The sequence below is a fragment of the Abramis brama genome (assembly GCF_963993115.1).
Source record: "Abramis brama genome assembly, chromosome: 3".
Classification (NCBI taxonomy): Eukaryota; Metazoa; Chordata; class Actinopteri; order Cypriniformes; family Leuciscidae; genus Abramis; species Abramis brama.
Window position 1 is genome coordinate 35,061,355 of NC_139965.1, and position 20,737 is coordinate 35,082,091.

Genomic DNA, 20,737 nt, shown 5'->3' on the forward strand with positions numbered 1-20,737 from the left:
CACAATGGCTCTTATGATAACGTTCCCGTGTTCGTTAACAATGCTAGCCTTTCGTTACTAACTACTTAACTAGACTTCAGATGAGGGATTAGTGAGCATCTTATATAAGCTATCTTAAGTTTTTCATATCGTTTAAGCGATTAAACTGATTTACTGACTCGTTGTCTATAGACTATTGATACGAAAAGTGGCAGGGAATGTTTTTGGACGTACTGTCTGTAGTCAACATTGCATGTGACATAGAGAGAGCACTCTTTATATTAATATAAATTATTATACTTTTAATATCATTCTTTTGATCGTTTTTAAAATGAATTTCTTAGCAGTGTTTGTTATTTTGATAACACGTTAGTATGGGGAATGCAAATTCACCATTAATGCTGCCTTCACCTGCTAACGAAATTATCATAAATACTAGTTTCCTAGTAAAAAAAATGGGAGATGAATGCCCTCTCAAGTCAAAAACTGAATGACACGAGCTCATAATCACAACTTCAGAAGTGGGAGGAAGAAAATTTCCGATAGCATGTAAAGGCAGCATAATTACAACTTTTGCCTCAATAAACTCCTAATTTGCTGCTTATTAATAGTTAGTAGGTAGTTGTTGTAGAGGTTAAGTTTAGGTATGAGATAGGATTAAGGAATGTAGAATAAGTATGATAAGGCATTAATATGTGCTTTATAAGTACCAATAAACATCCAATTTGCAAGCTAATCAGCAACAAGTTAAAAATGAGACTATAGTGTTACCATTATTTGTTTTAGTGTAGATGCATCAACAATAGCAGTCAACATCATGGCTTGGCTTCGCGAACGAAGATTTAGGAAGGACATCTACGTCTTCTACAGGCACGCTGGTGGTTGACGAGGTCTATGCGGGATAGGCAGGTCCTGCCACAACGGCTGCAGGTAGGTCTGGTCCAGGATGGGTGCTGAGGGGACACGGTTCTTCCTTCTTCTCCTTATGTCCTCCATACTGGCCCTGCGTGTATCTTCAAAGAGGGAGGTGGCCTGATGGACTGTGTGCCGCCAGGAGTCGCGATCAGCTGTTTGTGTTGCCCACTGACGGCGATCGATGCAGCAAGCAGTGAGGGACTTCTTCAGGGAGTCTTTGTGCCACTTTCGTGTACTACAATAGACTGTTAAACCAAACTATTTAATAATAACATCGATCTTTTAAAAAAATCAAGGTCACTTAGGCAAATGAAACAAACATTTTGATCCTGAAGTCTGAATTAGAGAAGGCAGTGATACGTTTTATTTGAGGTGTATGAATATCAGGCCAAAGTAATAGATGATTTGTTTTGCTTTTTAAAGCTACACTGTGTAAGATTTTATCCCATCTAGTGGTGAAATTGTATATGACTACCAACTGAATATTACTTTCTAGCCCCTCCCATTTCGAGAGCGCTATGGTGGCCATATTATTCCAATATTAACATGGCTTCCAGTTCGACTTTGTCCATGAGTGCAATGAAAAGCAAGCCTACAAATGGCGCCAGTAAAACTAGTCATCGCCTGTGATCTGTTGCAGCACACAGATTTATGATACAAGGTAAACATTCCTTTTTCATCATTGACGCGAGGAAAAGTATCCTAGACGTCGTTCTAGCGTTATGCACAATCATGCTGTATTTAGCCAAGCAACTATAAAACTTAGAATTTACACAAATAGGCTGAATTACCTGTCGAGAAGAAAGCAGGCAACTTCGGCGTCCCTTTTAAAATCCTTGCTCCTCATGAACTCTTTCCATCTTGGAAAAGCCACTCCAATATTGACTTTGGTCTTGTTGATTTTCCTGTCGCGTTGTCATTTTAATTCTCTCTTTCGCTTCCTTGGCGACTCTGTTACATGTCCTCGAGAATAGACGTGATCCTCCATCTTCAACAGGCTTTCAAATCTGCCGGCAGTCGCGAGTAATCTCCCCCTCGTATTCGTCACAGTACCACTGCGCGAAAGGCGAAGCTTGAATTTCCAGGTATGTCCCTCTTTGGCTAATGTATTTTCAAGATGGAGGCGCAACATGGCTTCCGCCATTCGAGCGACTCGCTCGTATGTATTCTGAATGGCAGATTCTACGCTTACGAGAATACTTGATTAGTTGGTGGAAGTAATTACACATGAATGAGCACATATAATTTTGAAAGAACAAAGTGTTTTTTGCTAAGAATTTGCTAAAATTACACAGTGTAGCTTTAACATTTGTGGTATTGACATGTGTTTTCATTTTTGTACTGTTATTTTTTATTTATTCTCATCAGGTGCATGTCATGGCATGAAGACTGAAGAGTGTTATGTGCATTCAGGGGACTTTGGGCATCGGTTCAGTAAAGGTGCTAATACATTTCTTCAATGCAAAAAAAGTGATACTCTAATTTAACACTCTTTGCTGAAACCGATAACAAGTTGACAGAAGGACAATTCTCTCTCTCTCTCTCTCTCTCTCTCTCTCTCGTCTGTATTGTTACTGTATATAAGAAACAGTTTAATGTTAATTTGGTAGAAAAAAAAAAATCTGATTTTAACAGCTTATTAGCCTGTAGCCTACAGTTGCAAACAAAATTACACTTGCATCATAATTCTGTACATAATGTATTGCAGAAGGCTTTGTAATTGTTCGGCACAGTGTAATGCTTGCTTTTATGTAATGCTGTCAGTTTACAGTAGAATGCTAACAAGCCTCATGCAGGCCTAGTTAGTGTGCAATAATCCTGAAGGACTCAATCCTCTATGTAGGAAAGTATTTATAAATATTCTTAGTGGCCTGCTGGGATACAGAGATGATTAAAACTTATACCCCCGGTTTCACAGAAGCCTAGTCCCAGACTAAAATGCATGTTTGAGCTGTTTTAACTAAAAGCAACTTGCACTGACATATCTTAAAATATGTCAGTGCCATTAGCTGTCTTAAGATGCACACCAGTAATTTAGATTTATTTTCTAAGGCACATTTATAAAAGCTACATAAATGTCCTGATTGAACTAAGGCCTGATCCTGGCTTAATCTAAGCCTTGTTTGTGAAAATGAACTGCACCAGGAGCTGACAGTCAGAGTGGTGCAACTGCAGATGTGTGAAAGCTGAAAGCACTATGACTCTCCACCACCATTTATTTCCAGACACTCCACCAGCACTTTCTAATCAATCACATCTTTCCATCTAACAGCTTAACCACCAGTGCCTTCTTTGTCTTCTCACTCTTGAAACCACAGTAAAGTACTCTGAAGCACTGTAAAATGTGAACGTTTCACACTAAATGGAGAAACTATTTCTTGCCCTTTAGACAGACCACATAAACAGATGTTGTTTAAATTAAGTATAGGATCAACTATAAAGTAAAAACTTGAACACGATGCATATAGTAACTTCTAGTTCACACTGACAGAACATACTGTATAAAGAATATTTAATGTGGTTGTGTGCAATTTAGAATTACATTTATTGTAGCATGTCTTTTAATTTCTGAAATAAGTACATTTAAATTGAATTTAGGAAGCAAGCAGTATGCTAAACTGTGATTCAAATTTGAATGTGATGAATTAAAATTATTCATGATGAATATAAATTCAAAGAAATTAATTTAACTTTAGTTCAATATTGTTTTTGTTTTTTTTTTTGGTTAAAATTAATAGTTTAACAGATAGACACATAACTAGTAGACATGTATATTTTATCATATTTAATTCAGAAATGAATTCTGGGAAATAGTTTGTACATCTAACCTGCTATTGAATTTCTTTGAACTACAATTCAGTTTGTTTGTTTTTTTCTTATCATTAAAATTCTGTTCAAATTCCAATTCAAAGATACATTTCCTGTGTGGTGTGGCCAATTCAATTCAAATTCACACTCATGAATTGAAAGGCAATCAATACTTTTTTTGCCCAACCCTGATGATGATGGATTTGCATGCAAATTCTGTCATTACGTTTATGAATTGTCATCATATAATTTACTGTTTGAAAGCAGGTTTTGACCATTACAGAGTATACAAGCTCTAGTGAGGTGGATTCTCCTGCCCTGATTCTTGTGTGAACAGCCTTGCAGAAATTGGCAGCCATTTCAAATATTATTTACATATCCATGATTCTAAAAATTGCTTTTCGGCCATCTGCTGTTGATCCTAAACATTTGTTAACAACATGTATTCTTTACCTCAATGAACTCATTGTTTCTGCCCTAAATTAGTACACTGTTAAATTAATACATTGTTAGCTAACTGTGTTATATGTAGAGAGAGAAAATGGCAGCCTGGTCTCATTGTTAATACATAGTATTAATACGTAATTTTCAAAGATAGAAAACGTACGTTTTGTATGTTTGGATAGATGCTGAAACGTATGATATGGAGGTATCTGCAACAATTAAACGTAACATTATTACGTTTTTACAGCTACAAAACGTTAAATATGTACGAATCTTTCATATCATTAAGATATCTGTATAATTTACCTTTTACCGTTTTATAGATAAATGGAAGATCCCTTAACCCTACTCCCAACCTAAACATAATGTTACCCATTTTATACAGAATATAAAAAGATAAATGTACAGAGATGTGTAGGGAAATGGCAATTTTATTAACAATATAGCATTAAAATATTTTTTTAGCAGCTAATCCTACTCCTACCCCTAAACCTACCCATAACAATTTCTTAAAACTACATAGGCTACAATTATGAAGAAAAACAAAATACGTGTAATCACAATAATTTTATTTATTCTGAAAATGTCAAAACCGGTACCAAAAGTCGTTCACATGATGATGTGTTGCAGTCACAGTCCTCTCTTTCAGTATAACAGTTTTGAATGAGGTACAGAGCAGAATTTAAGTTATTAACCCATGAAAATGTTAATCCGGCTTCGCTCTGTGTGAAGGCGCGCGCGCTTCTCCATTTCAAATGTAGTTTACCGACTGAAAGAAATACGGCATGTCGCAATCTGTGACGAACATAGACGAACAGGCGAGAGCCAATGAGCGTTTGATATCACTGCCGTAAAACATGTTGTAACCATAGACTGTAAAAAATATGGACAAAACGTCTGTGACGTCACCCATAGACTTTCTGAAGAACGGGTTTGAAGGCGTTTATTGGGGGTATGGGCGGCGCCATCTTGGAAAATCTTGGGAAATCCTAACCCCGCCCACCTTCTGACGCAGCGCGCGTCACTCAGCTCGCTCTGCTACTCCGGTTATCTCTGTGTATATTTTAGGCAACGAAATATGTTATAAAACACCATACTAACTCTTTTCGTTTTCATTTAAAGAAATCTTAAATATTATAGCCACACAAATGTGGTTCAGGCAACGCGTATTGATTATATTCACTGCACATAACGTTTGCCTATTTATAAAAAACAAAATATAAAACACAAACCTGCCTCTTTTCGTTTTAAATATAATATAAAAATATAGCTGCGAGCAGCGATTGCGGGCCCAAGCCGGTGGCACCGCCACCCTGGTGCCTTTAGTTACACTAAAGCCACCGGGGTGGCGGTGTCACCGGCTTGGGCCCTCCATCGCTGCTCGCAGCTATATTTATATATATATATATATATATATATATATACAAAAAAAGATACATATATACATTATATATATATATATATATATATATATATATATATATATATATATATATATATATATATATATATATATATATGTAACAAAAAATAAATAAATAAAAATATAGATATATATAGATACAATAGGCCAACCTGACTTTGAACACAAGAGGGCAGTATAGCACTATGAATGACATAATTTATTTATTTTTTGGACTAAAAAAACATTCTGGATGTTTTTAAACTTAAACAATTATTAAATTGAAAAAAAAAAAAAGAATAAAATGGGTTTAGTTCTGATATTTGTATAATTTTATATAGAAATAAATGGTGTATAATTACATTTTTAGAAGATAGGAGGTTTTTAGTGTTTCCTTTTTTGACATTACTTTAATCCCTCGCCATAGCAAAACCGTTTGAGATATTTATTATATGTTTACAATTTAGCATCTTTAATGTATTTTCATCATGTTGAAAAAGTTTGGTGGGAATAAAATAAACCACTTAAGAGGAGTGGGTAAAAATTCAGAGGCTGATTTTGCAAAGAAATCCACATTCAAACCAAAATATCTGACTTCCTGTTGCTCGGAGCTAATTACTGAAAATTAGAAAATTGTCCGGCTCGATGAAACCAATATGTGTACTGATTTTTGTGACTGTACATAAAATTAACCCCCTCACTTTTGTCAAAAGCATTTTGAAAGTGACAAACTTCCTGCTACCAGTTGGTGGCGCTATAACTTTGTCTCACAATAGTTACATCCATCTGATCAGCCTCTTACCACGAACACACTGCTGAAGTTTAATCAAGATCAGTTAATGTGTGCAGAAGTTATACCACTTCGTGTTTCTCTTTTCTCGCCATAAATTCGTTTCCTCGCCACGACCAAACCATTCGAGATATCAAAAATCAGTCCGCAATTTAGCATCCTCAATGTCTTGCCTTCATGCGGACCAAGTTTGGAGGCGATTGGATGAATTCTCTAGGAAGAGGACATCAAATTCCACAGCATGCGTTTTTCAAACAACCCATAATAACTGACTTCCTGTTGGGCTGGCGTAAAACTTGACCAGGGAAAGTTGTTCGGCCCGATGAGATCTATATGTGTACCGAGTTTCATATTAATTCATGCAAGCGTGTTTGATATATGGACCAAGTTTTCAGACCCTGTTCAAGGGGGCGCTGTCGAGCCCCCCTGCCACGCCCGTTTCTGAAACTTTTCACATGTCTACTGGCTAATAAGTGTTATGTGTCTGTCGAGTTTCATCCAATTTGAAGCATGCTAAGAGTCTCAAAAACATCTGAAAAGAATATTAAAGTTTGATGCGTTGCCACGGCAACAGTATCTAAGATATCAATAATCCTTCCACAGGTCTACATCTGCCGTGTGTTTACATTATACACGTAAAATTTGAAGCAAATCGGGTAAAAATAAGAAAGTGACTTCAAAGCATTTTGAAAGTGACAAACTTCCTGCAGCCAGTTGGTGGCGCTATAACTTTGACTCACAATAGTCACATCCATGTGATCGGCCTCTTACAACGAACACACTGCGGAAGTTTCAAGATCAGATAATGTATGCAGAAGTTCCTGTGTCCCATTATTCGCCATAAATTTGTTTCCTCGTCACGACCAAACTGTTTGAGATATCAAAAATCTGTTCGCAAGAATTCATCCTCAATGTCTTGACTTCATTCACACCGAGTTTGGTGGCGATCGGATGAATTCCCTAGGAGGAGTATTTCACATTCCATTGTATGCGTTTTCCAAACAACGTATAATAACCGACTTCCTGTTGGGCTTTTGTAAAACTTAGAGCACAAATGTTGTTCGGCCCGATGAGATCTATATGTGTACTAAGTTTCAAGAGTTTTTGAGCATGTTAAGGGCCCCAAAAGTGGCAAAAAGGCAAAAAAATAATAATGAAAAAAAAATCCTTACGAAAACAATAGGGCCTTCGCCCTTTCAGGGCTTGGGCCCTAAATATTAAACATTTTAATATGGTCCAGGCAATATGTGCATTTGTACTAAACAACAGATGTTGCAGTAAACAACATTACAGATCATCTTCGTTGTATTAAAATTTAAAATGACAAAACTCAACCCAGTCTCTTTTTGTTAAATTTCAGTTTTATCAATATTTGCTATTATAAAAGTATAAGTAAAAGGTAAAGTTACAAGAAGCTATACAAATAAAGCAAACAATTTAGTCAAACATACAAAGTCAGCGCTCGATCTAGTCTAACCATACAACGGTAAAGTTAAATAGCTTATAAAGTTATGAAACTTCCCCTCAGCCAAAACGATTGGCTAGGGAACAAATTATAGATTTACGAGACCAAAAATCGCCCGTTAGATACAGTGAGGAAAATAAGTATTTGAACACCCTGCTATTTTGCAAGTTCTCCCACTTAGAAATCATGGAGGGGTCTGAAATTGTCATCGTAGGTGCATGTCCACTGTGAGAGACACAATCTAAAAAAAAAAATCCAGAAATCACAATGTATGATTTTTTAACTATTTATTTGTATGATACAGCTGCAAATAAGTATTTGAACACCTGAGAAATCAATATTAATATTTGGTACAGTAGCCTTTGTTTGCGATTACAGAGGTCAAACGTTTCCTGTAGTTTTTCACCAGGTTTGCACACACTGCAGGAGGGATTTTGGCCCACTCCTCCACACAGATCTTCTCTAGATCAGTCAGGTTTCTGGGCTGTCGCTGAGAAACACGGAGTTTGAGCTCCCTCCAAAGATTCTCTATTGGGTTTAGGTCTGGAGACTGGCTAGGCCACGGCAGAACCTTGATATGCTTCTTACAGAGCCACTCCTTGGTTATCCTGGCTGTGTGCTTCGGGTCATTGTCATGTTGGAAGACCCAGCCTCGACCCATCTTCAATGCTCTAACTGAGGGAAGGAGGTTGTTCCCCAAAATCTCGCAACACATGGCCCCGGTCACCCTCTCCTTAATACAGTGCAGTCGCCCTGTCCCATGTGCAGAAAAACACCCCCAAAGCATGATGCTACCACCCCCATGCTTCACAGTAGGGATGGTGTTCTTGGGATGGTACTCATCATTCTTCTTCCTCCAAACACGTTTAGTGGAATTATGACCAAAAAGTTCTATTTTGGTCTCATCTGACCACATGACTTTCTCCCATGACTCCTCTGGATCATCCAAATGGTCATTGGCAAACTTAAGATGGGCCTTGACATGTGCTGGTTTAAGCAGGGGAACCTTCCGTGCCATGCATGATTTCAAACCATGACGTCTTAGTGTATTACCAACAGTAACCTTGGAAACGGTGGTCCCAGCTCTTTTCAGGTCATTGACCAGCTCCTCCCGTGTAGTTCTGGGCTGATTTCTCACCTTTCTTAGGATCATTGAGACCCCACGAGGTGAGATCTTGCATGGAGCCCCAGTCCGAGGGAGATTGACAGTCATGTTTAGCTTCTTCCATTTTCTAATGATTGCTCCAACAGTGGACCTTTTTTCACCAAGCTGCTTGGCAATTTCCCCGTAGCCCTTTCCAGCCTTGTGAAGGTGTACAATTTTGTCTCTAGTGTCTTTGGACAGCTCTTTGGTCTTGGCCATGTTAGTAGTTGGATTCTTACTGATTGTATGGGGTGGACAGGTGTCTTTATGCAGCTAACGACCTCAAACAGGTGCATCTAATTTAGGATAATAAATGGAGTGGAGGTGGACATTTTAAAGGCAGACTAACAGGTCTTTGAGGGTCAGAATTCTAGCTGATAGACAGGTGTTCAAATACTTATTTGCAGCTGTATCATACAAATAAATAGTTAAAAAATCATATATTGTGATTTCTGGATTTTTTTTTTTAGATTATGTCTCTCACAGTGGACATGCACCTACGATGACAATTTCAGACCCCTCCATGATTTCCAAGTGGGAGAACTTGCAAAATAGCAGGGTGTTCAAATACTTATTTTCCTCACTGTATACACAAGACGAATTATATCTCATGTTTAACCACTACAGAGACGCCAGAGTCAGCGGCAAACCTCAGAACGACTAGCCGAGGAAAGGCTGTTCCAGGCGGGGTACATGAGCGCCGAACGCCCGGTCATCGCTGGATCTCACAACTGGATACAATTTTCATAAATCTTTATAAATAAACCACAGATTTGAGCTTTAAACAACTACATTCTCGCCTGAAAAACTCTTAAAACTACATTTCATGATACAGAAACAGTAGTATTATATGTCAACTGTATTAAAAAATGGCGCTTCTTATGTTGTCATTCTCCTTGGCGCTGCCTTGTCAGCTGTCAATCAAGCTGTCAATCAAAGTTTACCACGCCCTTATTGTCATACATTTTTTATCTAAATACGATCTAAACTAACAAGTTAGAAAAAAATTCACAGCCCTCATGGTTGTCAGGCACTCGGAACCTATCGAAAAATACAATAAAAGTCCATGGGACCAACCTGTAAAAACATGAATTTATGCTGTGAAAACGTCTCGGGTTACGACTGTAACCATAGTTCCCTGAGAAAGGGAACGAGACGATGCGTCGATAACGCTTTGGGAACGCCCCCGGCGTGAATGCGTCTGAAGCATCTATGTCAACTAGTCCAATGGAATGAATGAAATGCGCGTCACGGGCGGGTGACGTCATGACCAGGAAGCTATAAAAGCGCATCCGGTGAAACCGGCTTTAGCTTCGAAATTTGCCGAAGCAAGTCGATCACAGGAATGCAGGAAGTATGGCAGGGCGACGCATCGTCTCGTTCCCTTTCTCAGGGAACTATGGTTACAGTCGTAACCCGAGACGTTCCCTTTCGAGGGAACTCGCGATGCGTCGATAACGCTTTGGGAACGAGAATACCCAAACCGCCAGAATTCCAAATGCCTGAGTGTAAGCCTGTTGTTTTTTCCTTTTCCAAAAACCTACACTAAGCACTGAGCACCTGAGACCCTGGGGCAGCATCCAGGTCCAGGCTATAAAATCTGACAAATGTGAGCGGAGAGGACCAACCCGCCGCATCACAAACGTCTTGGAGGGACACTCCAGATATTAAGGCCTTAGAGGCCGCCATACTTCTAGTGGAATGAGCTCTGACCGCCAAAGGACAGGGCTGGCCAGAGGACTCATAGGCAAGAGAAATAGCCTCGACTATCCACTTACTAACTGTCTGCTTAGAAGCCGGACAACCTCTCTTGGGTGATCCAAAACAGACAAACAATTGATCGGACTTCCTCCATGGAGAAGACCGATGAACATAAGTATCCAATGCTCGCACTGGACACAACAAGTTCAGCTTTTCCTGGCCCGGAGAAGTAAAAGGTGGAGGACAGAAAGCCTGAAGCACAATAGGCCTCGGAATAATGGTTGGCACCTTAGGGACATAACCCTGTTTAGGATACAAGAATGCCTTGACCATTCCCGGTGCGAACTCAAGGCAGGTGGGAGAAACCGAAAGGGCCTGAAGATCTCCGACTCTCTTGAGGGACGAAATGGCTAGAAGAAAAATAGTCTTTAAAGTCAGAAATTTCTCTGAGACCGACTCTAAGGGCTCAAACGGAGCCCCAGATAGGCCCTCCAGTACCAACGCCAAGTCCCAAGCCGGCATCCTAGTGCGTGTTGCAGGCCTTAGCCTCAGGGTGCCACGAAGGAAACGAGTAATCAGGGGGTCTCGACCCAACGATATACCACCCACCGTGACGTGGAAGGCCGCAATGGCTGCCACGTATACTTTTAAGGTGGATGGACATAAACCTGACGCAAAGCGATCCTGCAGAAACTCCAGTACTGTGTTTACTGAACAGTTAACTTCCATATAACCAAGGCGCGGAGACACCGCCGCGTGATCTTGATCATACGAAGTGGGTTTCCCCTCGGGGAGAACCCTCTGGTCCTGAGCCACCACTGCAAAGGTCTCATGTACAGCAGGCCAAAAGGTATCACGTTGGACGCCGCTGCCATGAGCCCTAACAGTCTCTCGAACTGCTTCACAGTGCGTGACTGACCTAGCTTTAGCTCTTTTATGGCTGTTAGGATAGCAGCTACACGAACGGGCGATAGATTGGCTCGCATCGTGACTGAATCCCATACCACACCCAGAAAAGTGGTCCTCTGTAATGGAGATAGCACACTCTTCTTGGCGTTGAGCCTCAACCCCAATTTCCGCATATGTGCGAGTACGACATCTCGATGCCGAACCGCTAACTGTTCTGATTCTGCTAGAACCAGCCAGTCGTCTATGTAATTCAGAATACGTATGCCCTGCAGCCTGAGCGGGGCCAAAGCTGCATCTACGCACTTCGTGAATGTGCGGGGTGATAAAGCTAGACCGAATGGAAGAACCCGATACTGGTATTCTTTGCCCCCAAAAGAAAACCTCAGGAACTTCCTGTGCTGAGGGAGGATGGAGACATGGAAGTAAGCGTCTTTCATATCTATTGTGACAAACCAGTCCTCGGATCTGATTTGAGTCTCGATCTGTTTGAGTGTCAGCATCTTGAACTTGAGTTTTTGAACTGTACGATTCAACAGACGAAGATCTAAAATGGGACGCAACCCCCCATCCTTTTTTGGAACGATGAAATAACGGCTGTAAAAACCCGATTCTCTGTCGGGTAGAAACACCTGCTCTATCGCTTCTTTTGCCAAAAGAGCTTTCACCTCTTGCTCCATCACCAGAGCCTGCTCAGGATGCACCAACGTGGGCAACACCCCGTTGTAGCGTGGAGGACGAGAACCAAACTGGATTCTGTATCCTTTCTCTACTATATGCAGGACCCATAGAGAAATATTCGGCAGTTTCTTCCACTCTGTCAGAAAATCTACTAAGGGAACCAGCCTCTCGAGGCTGGCCTCTGGTGTAATTGAGACACTCGGCCCGGGGGCCTGAAACATATCGGCAGGAACCACCCGAACTGAATGTTTTTGAACCCCCCTCAGAAGGTTCATATCTGACGCAATGTCGAGTTGACATTGCACCGGACGATCGCTGGGAACCACTGCACCCCGAGACCAAGGGTGCGGGGTTAGCAGAATGGCTCCCTGAGGACACCGAGGTGGAGCGGACACCGTATGCTGAGGTGTGATCCGCTCCATCCCGGGTGGGGCTGCCCTCATGGCCTCGGGCTGCCCCCAGACAGAGTTACACAGATCGCTTGCTGAGGCAACAGAAGCTAAAGCCGGTTTCACCGGATGCGCTTTTATAGCTTCCTGGTCATGACGTCACCCGCCCGTGACGCGCATTTCATTCATTCCATTGGACTAGTTGACATAGATGCTTCAGACGCATTCACGCCGGGGGCGTTCCCAAAGCGTTATCGACGCATCGCGAGTTCCCTCGAAAGGGAACGGAAATTTTAACATGGGGGCTATGGACATTTGCTCTCTTTTGGGACCTCGCCCTAGCGGATTTTCGATGTATTGCAGTTTTTCGCACTTCCGGGTAGGCTTCATTTTTCAGATCAGAATGTTGCCGCTTGGTTGTAACGCTTCTTGAGGGCGCAATTTTTGAATTTGAATTCATCATGAGCGCGGGATTTGGCAGTTATGGACTGCGCTGCTGTGATAGCCCGTGAAATGGAGATGAAGATCACTCACTGGATAAAGGGCTGAATTTGGATCACTTTCTTGCAAACGTATGGATTCTAAAGATTTGGATTATATCAAGCTAATAAAATTTATGTCTTTTGTGAATTTATGTTGGGTTTTGGTGTATTATTGTTCTATTGGAGAAAACGCATTTTGTGTCTCACTGTAAATAAACTAAATATTATAAAATGGTTAAACGATTAAATAAGGTATTTTTAAGGTTTTAAAGTGTATTCTTGTTTAACTGCATGTAGGCTAATCCTCCGAAACGAGTTTGCAGCAGAAGGCACGAACAGAGCGAAATGTTATTAGCCTATTTCTTGAGTAAACTGCATTTAATAAATGCGACTGAAAACATAATTGATAAGACATTTGAATGCAATAGAGTCAAAACATTAATGCCACTATTTTAATATGCATAAATAAGAATACGTATACAAATATGTACGTCGGTAGAGTTGTTCATACGTAAATAATTTATGTTTTTCTGCTGTTAATACGTAAATATTTTACGTTTTAGTGCTGTAAATACGTCAGTATTATACGTGTCTGTGTGTATAAAACGTAAGTAAATGTACGTAGGCCTATGGTAGAATTACACTTTACGTACAAATACACACGTACATGAGATCACGTTGAAAATGGATACTGTAAAGGCAATGTAACGTTACCATCTCTGGATACGTTTATACACAGCATGCTTATATAATGTGGTTAAATTAACAAGATTATGATCATAGATGCAGTTTTTACAAGAATACATGTTCAATGACTTAACTAACCTAATCAATAAAGTCTGTGTGTGTATGCGTGCGTGCATGTGTGTGTGTGTGATTTATTTCAGTGGCTTCCCTGTGTTTTGGGTTGAGATGAAGCACTGGGAAATGCAGCTGATCTTGCAGTTTCAGTAAGTCTATCTGGATGGATAAGAGTGGCCTTCAGACCCTTGATGAAAACCATCCCATCATCCTGACATTCACTCTCAAATCACCAACTATTCTGCTGACTCCACTGAAGCGGTGACGGGGCACACCAGGGGGCCATCAGGGCACCTTTCCCTCCCTTCAGAGGGAAAATATTTTTAACACCCTCATGAGGGTGAGAGTGAAGATTTTTATTTTACTTGATACACTTTTTTTTTTTTTTTTATTACTTACTATTTACATTATTAATTGGAATTAATTCATATTAACATTGGTACATTTTATATTGTGGCCAAACTAAAATCAATGGTGAATTGAGAAAAAGAGATTGTGTGATATAGCATGTATTTTTGCCTCTTATCGCTATGATAATTTGAGATGACAGTCAACTTGTCAGATTAATACCACCTGCTGAATGTTAGGCACAGATGTCTTGTTCATTTACCAGCATCTCTTCATCCTTGGCAATTATATTTTATCTCCGGCAGTGAAATCCCAACTCCTGCTATACTTGAGTTACTAGAGTGTTTGATCAGCTGGCAACAATCCAGCTGTAAGATCAACAGTGATACTTCAACATTGTTACCTACACACAAAGAACGAGTAATAAATGTGATAATCCCTCAACCACACATGCTTCCCTTTTCAACCCTCTAGCCGCAGATTACTAGACTTTTCCTACTATCAAGATTTGCTCTGTTTATAGTGTGAAAGACATTGTAGCCCAGCTGATTGGAAACACAGACAGCCGTCTGTAAAATGTGTGCTATAAAATTTCATAAGCATAAATCATAGCGCCTCACTCAATGGTTTTATGTATATTGAATTGTCTTTGTCTAAATCGATCACCATATGAGGTTCTGCTCAGCACAACAACTTGCATTATAGCCGCAGCTGTTTATACAATGACTTCAATTTATCAGTGCTGTTTACCCCAGAATGCAATTTGCAGCCGTTTAGTCAAATGAAGACACATGAGTGATGTAGCAAGTGAAAAACATTTTAGGTGAGCCGCTAAAGTAACAGTTCAAGGGACTACATCTACAGTACTCTCCTATATCTAATTGTAATGCTTGATTTTTGGTATGAAATATATTTTAAGCTTACATTATGAATATGTTATGCTAATATAATTTGCATCTACACTTCTCATCAGTGTTGCCAGATGTACGATAATTATCGTATTTGTACGATAATTTTGACCTCTGTACGATGTACGATCAATAATGGAAAAAATCCTATAATGTACGATAATTTCAGAACTGTGTGACACTTCAAATGATGGTCGTTGTAATCATAGGGTTTAGATCTAGCTGTGGATTCTACGTCTACCGGGGGAAGAACGTGTAGAGAGAGGGAGCGAGAGACCTTGCGTGTGTGTGCTAGTGTGCCTCACGAAGCGCACGTAAGGACCCAACCAATCAATTGTAAGAACCGAACACCCAAGCTTTATCCATGTGCTTGTTGGATGAGTCTAAATATTGGCACTTGCTGTAATTAGCTTTTTGCTCATAAAAATTAGAACACTTTTTTAACATATTTCAAATGCCTAGTTTGGAAAATGCCAGCACTAATAAGAAGTAGATATGCATAATGAGAAAGTTATCATGTATCTTTGTGTCTTATAAATCTCAGTATGTTTGTGTGAATTTAGGTGTATTTATATAATATTATATTATGTATAAATATTTTGAATGAACTTTTTTATATATTTTCACTTTTCATTTAAGTCTTAGTATTTTTTATTTGATTATTTTTCAAATATTTATATTTAGCTTTTATTTTATTTTATTTTGGTTTTTTAGTAATTTCAGTACTTAAAGTTAAACATTTTATAGTTCATTTCAGATTTTTTTCAATTAATGAAAACAATTTCAATAGTTTTAATCTTAGTTAACAATAACTGCACTAATATATGAACTGCTGCACTTCTCACAGTCTGTTTTGCATGCACACAGTATTTACACACGAGACCCCTGGTGATCATGTACATGTACGGGACGTGACATTAAAATAACTATGTGGGGCTGGCCTCTGTTCGGTCGTATAGACAGTTATGTGAAGTGGGAAGCATAGTAAGTGCTTCACAGTCCATCTGGGCCCAATCATGATTGTGAGCAGAGCTTGTCGCTAGGGAGATCTGAAGCAGTCCTCTCAAGCTGCCTCCCAATTACCTGATCCAATTTGCATTCAGTGCATGAGACCAGCAATGTGTAAGACCGTGATAGCCCGACAGCCTTAGGTCTCTCTCTATCCTCTGCTCTTTGTAGACTGCTGGTATTAGCTCTGGAGAAAAAAACGAAAAAAAGTATTGAACAAACAACTTGACCACTGTGGCATGCTGAAGACATAACGATTCATCATATTCAGCACTCATAGACTCTTTAACCCTGAATACTAAGAGAATGATGCGTGGTGCACACTATCTAGCGCACATGTGTAATATAACCTTTGTCGCAAAGAACAATGACACACAGCTACCGAAAGCCATTTTATGTCTGCAGGATCCGAATTTAGTGGAAGCTTTTTCCAGCCTTTCAAAATGAATCATTGTGAAATAAATAAATATTATAATAAATGTGAACAGATAAAATCTCCTCCATTAAGCTTTTAGCCAACTGCTGTCACCCATGCCCCATGCGGGTGACCTGAGAATTTGACAGCGGTCTGCCTCTCCTCCACTCTCAATACATCACTCACTCTGTGGCCGAGTGGACTATATGCTGGCAGGAATCGGCAAAGATTCAGCACTCGTGTGGATTAATTAATTACACCAGAAATGTTAACAAGGTCATTGCGCTAGTCTTCCTGGAAATGTTAATGAGGTCAGGGCTCATCATCTGAATACTTTGGTCAGTTGAGTCTTTTCATTTCTAATATGTAACATTTAGCCACAAGACAACAACAAAAGCTGAATACAAGCTGTTACGTGGAGACGAGTTACAGTAGAAACTAGCAGAGAGTGGAGAGAGTGAAAAACAGGTTTGACGCGTCAAATTACAGAAAAGTGTCCATCTTGGCTGGAACACTACTGTAGCTGTGGTTCAGTTAACTTAATATGCGGATATACTGTACATTTCATCTCAGTATTGTTTGTAACTGAATCTCTGTGTTTAAAACTGTGTTTATACAACATTTAGTTTAGGTCCTGGGGCCGGTTGCACCAGCTGTGCGTAAGTTATAACTTAGCCTAGTTTTGACGTAAATGGACACTAAGTTACGACTTGCGCACTTCTAAATATGTTTGCATTGCACCATTAAACTTAGTTGAAGCGTAACTCTACGTATAAACTAAATATTTAGGGCAGCCTCCGATCAGGAGTAACGGGTGGAATAAAATATCAGACAGACTGAACTGCATCAATAAGCTCTTCTTTTACCTGACAGACTTCAATTCTTTAGACATATATGATTATGCTGACATTTACACTCGCTTACATTTTAAGAGAGAGAACATTATGTGAAAAGATTACTTTGTTAGCGGCTATCTTTAACACGAACCCATCCTAAACAGCACACCTGTGTGCATCGGTCCATGTTGTGCATGTCAAATATCAGTCATAATCAATAAACATCATTTCTTATGTTTTTTGTATCAATATTTATTGATCCTTATTCATTTTATTTCAAATACAGTTTCTGAATGTTATTTACATATAAAAACACGTATGCTATTCATGATCACCCTTACGAAAAAGAAGTTTATTCAAGTGTGCTATTAGTATACTTCTTATCAACTAAAAAGAAAGCATACTATCAGTCTACATTTTATATACTTCTCAAAAATATACTTTATGTACTTCTCAGAAATATACTTAAGTGTACTTGACTTATACTGAGAGAAAAGTCCAAGTATATTTGGCCTCTACTTGTACTCAGTCTTTTGATTGAGATATACTTAAAAGTTTAGTTATTCAAAATATAATTGGCTTGTAGTTGTGTTAACTCTTTTGATCGAGTAGCCTATTAAATATACTTTTTTTACATAGTTTTTCATATACAGTCTTATGAAACTTACATTGTTTGAAAAATATTGATTAAAATATTGATATAAAACAGATATGTTTCTAATTCTGCGTATCTGAATTTTTGGGTAGGCTAGTCCACTGGTAGTGCACATAGGAATTTACTTTTATTCTACTTTACTCTTTCCCCACCATTGACTGAATTTTCCAGCTATCCATGTTTTCACTGTTATACGGTAGGCGGCGCTATGACACATCTTCTAGTACAGAATCTCCGGATCAAAACACAGGAGAAGAAGAAGCTGAAACAAGCGAGAGAAGATTGCTCACTCAAATGTAAAATAATGTGATCATCAAACATTAAACAGCTTGTAAATCAAAATGTTTCCAAATGAAAGGAAGCGTAACCCATGAAGAGAAAACGACTGTGAAGCTTTGTTGGTGTTGGACTCGATCTACTCTGTGTTTTGATCATCGTTCTGAATCTGATCAAGGCGTAGTCTTTGACAAAAATGAGATTTTTCTCATCTTTTTTGTTTAAAATGTTGCCTTTATTTATGAAACTTACGAACATTCAAGTGTTGATAAAAAAGGATGCATGAAGCTAATAATTTTTTTTTTCAAATTAAAGTACAGAACAAAGGTATTTTTCAAGTATAAAACATAACATTAGAACATAGTAGTATAGGCCTACTGCAAGTGCAAAAATTATATATAAATAGTAAACTATAAGTATAATGTTAAGTTCACTTAAAGAAAACTTGTAGTATAAAACTACTAAACTAGTAGTTCACTTGCAGTGCACTTAAAGTTTACTACTGTTACACTTATAGTACACTTAAACATACACTTTTATATACTTCAAGTGGGCCAATTTAGTCCCAAGCGGTATTAAAATAGTACACTTACAAGTTTACTACTAGTACATATTGACATTAGTATACTTACTACATAAAGTATACTTAAAAATATACTTGAACATTACTCAAGTATACTTCATAAAATGAACTTGAAGTATACTTCTTTTTTGTAAGGGTCAAGTATCGTATTTAATGGAAACTTATTTTTACCGTTAGTAACGTGAGGCAAAAGAATGAAGGATAAACTGAAATTCATGGCATTTCAACACAACATCTGCTCACGTATTTGAAGGCTGCTATTGGATCATCGAGGCTAAACGTCATATTATGCGACTACGCATTACTTTACGGAGAGCTTACGACCTACTAGCTACGTTCTGCCTTACGAACAAATGGTGCAACGGAATAAAGTTCAGAGTTAGTTACAAACTAGCTAGTAGTTACTAAGCCTCTAGTGTGGACTTTACGTTCCAATTTAAGAAAGAACTTACGAACGGCTGGTGCAACCCTACCCTGAAAACTTGATATCTTCACTTCATTTTGGAACTATTTCTTTGGCTCAGAATAATTGTACTGTACAAACTAACTAATTGCCCATTTTTTTTCTGAAACGTTAATTTCTCAATATTAAAATTTTTTAACTTAATGTTTTTATTGAACTTTTGTATAACAGCAATATCACACTTGCCTAACATCCAGTTTGCACTGAATTAGGAATGTGTGTCATTTAAAACTTAATAGAGAATGTCTTATGAACTCCAGATCAATATATGAATTTAAATTAAGCAATTCAGAACTGCAATCAAGACAGACAGACAGACAGACAGAGAGACATCAAGACAGACAGAGAGACATCAAGTCAGACAGACAGACAGACAGACAGAGAGACATCAAGACAGACAGACAGAGATATATCAAGTCAGTCAGACAGACAGACAGACATAGAGACATCAAGTCAGACAGAGAGACATCAAGACAGACAGAGAGACATCAAGTCAGACAGACAGACAGAGAGACATCAAGACAGACAGACAGAGATACATCAAGTCAGTCAGACAGACAGACATAGAGACATCAAGACAGACAGAGAGACATCAAGACAGACAGCAAGACATCAAGTCAGACAGACAGACAGACAGACAGAGAGACATCAAGTCAGACAGACAGATAGACATCAAGTCAGACAGAGAGACATCAAGTCAGACAGACAGACAGACATCAAGTCAGACAGACAGAGAGACATCAAGTCAGACAGACAGTCAGACATACATCAAGACAGACAGACAGTCAGACAGACATCAAGACATACATCAAGACAGACAGAGAGACATCAAGTCAGACAGACAGACATCAAGACAGACAGACAGACAGACAGACATCAAGTCAGACAGACAGACATCAAGACAGACAGACAGATAGATAGATAGATAGACAGACAGACAGACAGACAGACAGATAGACAGATAGATAGATAGATAGATAGATAGATAGATAGATAGATAGATAGATAGATAGATAGATAGATAGATAGATAGATAGATAGATAGATAGATAGCTGCTGAGAACCACAAGTAAAGCACAGACAAATAGCTTTTGTACTCAAAAAATACTATTAAAAAAAAAGGAAGGAAGGAAGAAAAAGAAAAAAGGATCCCAAGAGATCCCAAAGCGATCCACAAAGTGTGCATGGTGCTCCAGGTCAATAAAAAGTTACTAGGGCTGTTTTGGGGGCCGTGTCAGCAGTAAAGCATTTTGGAGCACACAAGGGAGCAGTACATATGAGCACATTCCATGGACAGAGACAAAGACAAAGGGAGAAAAACAGAGGGAGCTTCGTATT